At 40.0% G+C, this 7,114-nt stretch overlaps 1 long non-coding RNA gene across 1 annotated transcript; it reads right to left on the minus strand.

The window, feature by feature from the left end:
• Window positions 1–3,072: 3,072 nt before the first annotated feature.
• LOC137156544 (uncharacterized) lies at window positions 3,073–6,183 on the minus strand. The gene is made up of 3 exons (XR_010920791.1): window positions 6,117–6,183; window positions 3,410–3,488; window positions 3,073–3,155 (listed from the first exon to the last, which is right to left on the minus strand). It is a non-coding gene; the product is annotated as an uncharacterized lncRNA (long non-coding RNA).
• Window positions 6,184–7,114: the final 931 nt, after the last annotated feature.

The raw sequence follows: 7,114 nt of genomic DNA on the forward strand, positions 1-7,114 counted from the left end.
CTAAGTTCCATAACAAATCTACGTTATATACATTTGCTGTCAAACAAGCTGATCATTTTCTTCCAAGAAATCTGAACTTGTCTATAACTAAGCTACTTAGAGTGCTGTTAAAACGCTAGATTCTTGAAAGCTCAGGGGATTACTGGCTGAAAGTACACCATTATGGAAGATTCTGCCATTTAAAACGGGTGGAGGTTTATCAACTAGGAAGAAAAAGGAATACAAAGTCCTCAAGACATTTTTCAAATTGGACATTTATCATCATTCCCCCAGAGATTAAATACAGTATAGAAAATAGAGATTTATTCATATTTCTGCAAATATGAAAACAGGTGGTAACTCAAGTTCAGTGGAGTAATAAAGACCAAGCTCAATCATCTTGGCAGAATACTACAACCACTTAATTAAAGTCATCGGGGCTTTGCTCAAACGGAGGGGTCTCCCCACAGATTGCCTACTGAAGGATTGGGGGACAAAATGCTGGCAAAAGGGGGAAGAAACATTAGGATAATTTATTTTAAATGACCATATTCAAATAAGCCCAGCTGACTGGGAACAAATTGGGACACTGGTCACCAGAATACTGAATTAAATACAATTTCATTAACAGATTACAATATAATAGAGCCTCTATTTCTCCCAACCATTGCCTATGTGTTGAGAAAAGGGAGAAAGTCATTGCGGGATATATACTGTCCCTGGAGAAATGTGGGCTCATATTGCTAGAGGAAGTCTGTACTCTCAGTCTTAGATCAATTGCTACGGAACCCAATTCCAACAGTACCTTGCAACCATAAAGATAAAGAATTAAAAGAAAGGATTTGAATTTCTTCATTTATCATTGAGTGCAATCACATATATGCTGGTCAGACACTAGAAACAAGGCAGAAATCTTGCTAGTAGGATGAGTTGAGTGCTTAGATGTAGAGAAGCCCTGATTCTAATCTCACTTATACTAGTTTTACTCCAGTAAAATGGCTGATTTAGAAAGGTGTGAAAGGAGAATTAGGCCTGGAATTCTAGATCAACAATGTTCATGTTAAGGATACAGGTGAAGTCTCGTTTGTTAGAATATTTCAAATAGCTAAAAAAATAGAAAGTTCTCAACTATAAAATGTAATTAAGTATACTGATTATAGGCTTGCTAAATGACACACTGCATGGACAATCCACAAACACCCAACTTACTCAATGAACTTCACATCTTTTTTTAAATAGTTTAATAATAGCATGATTGCCAATTTCATTCATTTTACAAATGTATATTGTGATATTGGCAACCCAGAAAAATAATTCCTTTTCAACCCAAATTAAATGCAGCAATTTTTGACCTTGAGTCACTTAGTAAGTGGCAACTTCTATACAAAAACTAACAACAAACAACTAAAAAGCCTTCAGAAATACAGCAATAGCACAGATTAATTTTATACACATTTTTCCCTATCAAAAGTTATTTCCTCTAGATATTCCTGTTAATATGCATTGCTGGCTTCTTGACCAACAGCAAGTTAAACACATAACCCATTATCTCTCTCTGATATTTATATGACACCAGTCATAACAGAATCGAGGCACTTATCACCTAGTCATTACACCACAGCTTATCAGCTAAGACAGAGCAACTAATACATGGAAACGAACATTCAGTTTTAATGGTATATTGCTTTCAGGCCAAGATCTGTGGCAATATTCTTCATCTCTGACTTTAGTTTTCCACCCACAACTCCCTAGAGTTGACTCTGTTCTTAATTATAGGAGTGTAAATCAGAAGCAATTCCACTGAAATCAATGGAGTTACATCAGAGAGAGGAACATCAGAAACAGGCCCCTCACCTGTAAGCCTGCCTATTATGGTCTCTGAAACATTGCCACAATTCAGTTTTACTGTGGCTCTGTTGATCTTTTTTTAACACCTTAATCACTTCCTGCTTGACTATCATTCTTTCTTGTATGATCATCTGGAATCCCTACTCTCTAAATGTCAAGGGGTCTCATTCCAAGAATCTGTCTCCTTGGTTTCCTATTCATCTTCGAATCTAATTTCAAATTGTCTTTCTGCTTTTCAAAGCTATGCAGCCTACTGTATTTTTCTGACCATATGCTCACCTACAAAACTCTCCAACCCACTCACTTTACTCCTTCCTCTCTGTGCCTTCCTTTCAACTATCCAGTTTTGGGGTTACAGTTTTCAGATTTGTGCTACCCTGTTTATCTGCTACTCTTTCCCCCCGAATCACTTCTCCCATTTTAAATTTGCCCCCCCCCCCCCCCTTCTCTTCTCATGCTTGCACTGTCTGGAAAGCATCTGTGCTTACTTGCATGTTATACCTACTGATGGGCTTGTATAGTATAGCCAGGATTTAAGCCTCAACAGCCACCCAAAGGTAATTTATTTTGGGGAGCTGGAGAGAAAGAAAAGAAAACCCCTTAAGAGAACCAGGCGTTGGTGTTATTCAACAAAAGTAACTACATAAAAAGATACTCTAAACCACTTAAACTACCATAATATTTTTGGGAGGTCAAACAGTCCAAAGTAGGCAAATAAGACTACACAAAGCTTGTTCTCCGGGGTGCTAAACCAAGAAATCTGCCAAGCCCCTCACTCCCTGTAGAAACTTTTCTGTAGCTTTATTATGCACAAGTCTGTCCTTTTAAACTCCCTTGAACTCAGAATGAGGTCCAGCTGCCCTAATTGCCTAATCAGGCCTCATGAGACAGTCAGCGGCCTTGTCTAAGCACCTTTGAACTAAAGAAGGGGCTACTTTGGTTTTACCTTCCTTGGTTCTCAGAATTCACCCTGCACAATTGCTTGGTTTGTAAAGGAGTGTCATGGCACTGGGGCCACTCCCTTTGAGACAGAAAGACCTTCCCGTTGAATAGGCGCTTGACTGTAATGAACTTCCCTGTCACAGCAAGTGTCTGGCCATTTAAATGGTCACGAAACAAGTTGCCAAATACCTATGAGCATGCGCACCCCTCTCCCCCCCCCATAAGTTTGAGTCACTGGAACTTAATCAGATGGCATTTCATATTGTTAATCTTCAATGCAATTTAAACAGATATTTTAATTTTGAAGCACACCAGCTTGCATCTTTTAAATTACCATATTAAATGTTTCATTTTAGGTACCTTATTTGCATTCTTCACAAATATGCCTGCAAAAACAATTAAGGAGACAAAGTGAAGTTTGACATGTCCCCAAATTGACCCACCCTGAGAAAGTATATATTCCCTTATCTTAACCTCCCTAGCCTCCCCGTGGTCTTCTATTGTTTTTTCTGGTTTTAATTTGATTTCTAATTAGCTGTTTTTTGTTTGTTTTTCTTTTAAACTGACTTTAACGGGAATCACTCCTTAGAGAATCCAGCTTGAATTTATAACAAAGAAAGAAAGAATTTATAATATTTACCTATCTGTCTATCTGATCTGTTATACTCTAGAGATGATTTCCAAGAGATTCATGCCTATCAGTTTCATCCCTGAAAGTGCTATGAAAAAAAAGGGTAGAAGAAAATGTCAGGCACTGGAAACATCTAAGTCTCATGACCCTTTTAAAAACAGTCATAGCAAACCTCAAATTATATTTTCCTTCCATATACTCTTGTAGCAAAAGCAAACAGTGTACAAACTACAATAAGTATGTGAATTTGTGGTATGTCGCTGCAGTGCATGGCAGAGGGTTTAGTTGGAATAAGATGCCATGAGGCAAGGTGGCGCTGTCTCTCAGTCATTAGAGATTCCTAGTTCTGTATAATGTAGATTGTCTGAGTAGAGGACCACAAAGGTGCATTGTAGCCATGGGGATTCTAGCTGTATGATGCACTACCTGAGACTTCACTACAGCACCCACTCAGGTGTAAGCGAAGGGAATGTCCAAGAGGGGATCCTTATCTCTAGGGCCAAGGGGTGGTAACATCAAAAAACTCTGCAGAGTGGGCAAGTGGCCAAGCGTATGCCAGGTGTCGCGACCTGTGGTTCACTGCAGATGGTATGTCTATTATGATGTCTATTGTGGGGAGGGAGAAGGAATTTGAAGGATCATTCAAAGAGGGCAGAATTCGGGTATGTCTGCATAACAATCAGAAGTCTGATTGCAGCATGTGCAGACATACCTGAGCTAGCTTTAATCTAGCTGATTAATCAGATAGCAGCAGCAGCATGCATTTATGCAAGGGCTATACAAGCCCACCTGGAACCCTGGGGTATGTATTCGATCAGCTAGCCCACACTGAAGTCGGAACTGCCACAGCTGCACTGCTGTTGGTACTTGAGCTAGCTACATTAAAGCTAGCTCACGTATGTCTACACGTGCTGCAGTCCTACCTCCAGTTGAAGTGTGGACATCCCCTTAAGGTTCTGGGGGCAGGTATTCTGCAGGCCTTAACACTGAATTTCCTGGTTTTCAGGGGTTAAGTACAGGTGAACTCCACATTCTAGGAGGGCATGAGGTACCAGGGGGTCAACTTTAACTCGGCATTAATGAACTTTTTGGCCAATAAATATGAGCAAAGACCACACATAAGCTTTTATTGGGTATGTTAAAGTGTGGCTTTACATACCAGTCCCTGTTACTGTTGACACTGACACAGTGTCATACAGGCAGTGGAAGTGCTGTAAGATGGTGTCTACAAAGTTTGTCTTTACCAGGACCAAGCTAAAACCAAATAAAAATACTATTTTAAAAAGTGTTAGTCTGGTTTATCTGTCAGAATAGCAGTGCAAATCAGTTCCTAAATTAAAGCACACGTTTTTAATAAATGTGGAAGCTAACATGGTTTTTTACTAATATTCCAAATTACTCTCCAAGGCCATTCTTAGCCCAATATTTATTATTTTGTTTTGATGTACCATTTTTGCTTTTAAGTTGGAAAAATGCCCAAGAGCAAAAACTTTGGCAAAGATGTTGCAGAAGGAGGAGGGGAGCGCATGGAAAAGGAGATAGAAATGGTCTAGTAGAGAAAAGGAGAAGCCTGGGAGCTTAGATAGCAGCTGTAAAGCAGAAAGAGAGGCCCAAGAGCATAGAAAGAAACACAGAAGCCTTTGAACAGGGATATATATATAGAAAAAGAGACATACTGGAGGTGCAGACACAATACAGAGACAGTGAGGGTCTGAGCCATGAAGTTGACAGAATGAATGGGGAAGTTATTAAAGCGGAGATAGAATAAAACCGGGGGGGGGAGGGACAAAAAGTTATATAGCAGAGATTGAGGAGGCTAATTCCATTCAGTTAAAAAAAACCCAGGCAGGGGAAATGCTTTCAGAAACATCTCTGTAAGGGGGAGCATCATCTGTGCCATCTCCTCCCCAGTACAGTGCTGAGAACAAGCAGCATGCACTGTTAGGCAGAAGGAGTCAGGCTCATCTATCATGTGGGTGGGTGATGCACACACTGAAAATATTCCCTTTAACGTTGTCTGGGAGGGCAACCAGCCATTGAAACAGAGTGAATACATGTGTTTCCAGATGGGAGCTGTTTCTGTGAGGTGAGGGAAACTATTTTCCAAGCACCAGGAAGTGTGCGCTGGGTTCTTTGGCTCTCTCTCTCTCTCTCTCTCTCACTTTCAAATTTTGGAGGCTTAAGAAGTTTTTAGGAGCAGGATAGTCTTGCTAGGTTCTAGCCAGAGTTAATCTGACTAAATATGTGCCAGGCATCCTTCATTTTAAGTCAGATCCTTAGCAAAACTGTTGTAGAAACATATGGGTTATGAGGGGCTGGGGAGGGGGGGGGGGGGCAGGCCTGTAATACCATACTGTGAATGTAGACCCTTTTTTAAAACCTGGGTTTCTACCCCTTTCTGACCTGTTGGTAGTCTCTAGGTTAAGAACCCTCTGCTCCCATGGACTCTCCAGAGAGTTTCAACACCAGTATTGGTTCTGAGGCAATATACACACAATTCTAAAGTGCCCAACAGTGTAGTATCTGTAAATGGGTTTCACATTCCACTTTGAACCTATGGCAACCAGCCCAACAATAGTTACCATATACTGTGTAGAACGCAATTACTTCTAACTGCCATCCTCCTCCACAGGTTATCACTGGCCTACTGCCTTCTCCTCCATTACATTATCCTTCTTAGCAGGTGGGCAAGGTAAAACTGGAAGGTTCCACTTACCTATTAATACTCCAGGGGACAGAAGCTCTCTATTATAATATCCCTCTCTGTTTGGGACCACCTCGACTTAGTCCCATCTAAAAAAAAAAAGAGAAAATTAACATGTGAAATTGAAAGTAATGAAGCAAAATGAGCTAGATCATTACCTGCCATTTATTCACTCTCTGCCATCTGACTGGTGCACCAACTACTCAGCACCGCAAAGCTCATAGTCTTTAATTTTCTTTAAACAATTGCATGTCAGCCCAAGAGACTGACAAACATCTCTGGAAAGCATGTGCAGCAGGAGGGGGAACCGGGGAAGGAGTAAGGGACTGTTTAGAAGAAAAACCTTTCAATTATATAATTTCAATAAACAGCATTTCATTCCCAGCCACTCTTAAGACATATTATTTTATACTAATGTGATTTTTTTTTTTTTTTTTTTTTATTCTTCACAGACTTTATTTCCTCCAAAGGAAATTGATTTGTGCTTTTACATTGTACGGAACAGATCTTGATGTAAACACTTCTTTCTCTTTGTCTCTCTTTTTTGCATGCAAAGGGATAGTACATATTTAATGAAAGTACTATGAGACTATTGACTTTTTAGTTAGCCTGAATTGATTTCTTCCCCCGGTATAAATTTGTATTCTCTGTAATATACCTGTGGGCTACACTATTAAAGGTCAGCTGAAGATTTGCTCTGTTACTTCTTCTCAGTTTAAAGTAGCAACTTTTCTGGGCAGACTGGGAATTGCATAATGGTTATGGTCATGTAGTGACCAAAAGAAATGTCTTTAGAAGAAATCCAGTCCTGCCCGGCATATATGTCCCAATGCCTTTTGATGCAGGCATGCCTCTCCTGCTGGAGTCAGCAAGAGCCACACACGCATATCTGATGGCAGAATTCAGTCCTTAGTGACTATTGTATTCTATATTACCAGGAGCCTCTAATTAAAACACAAAGGCAATATCCACTCCTGCTGTAAATAGCTGCAACTCCACCAAAAAAAAAA

This window comes from Emydura macquarii, unplaced genomic scaffold, assembly GCF_026122565.2.
Source record: "Emydura macquarii macquarii isolate MOO-44397 ecotype Brisbane River unplaced genomic scaffold, CSIRO-AGI_Emac_v2 contig_1451, whole genome shotgun sequence".
Classification (NCBI taxonomy): domain Eukaryota; kingdom Metazoa; phylum Chordata; order Testudines; family Chelidae; genus Emydura; species Emydura macquarii.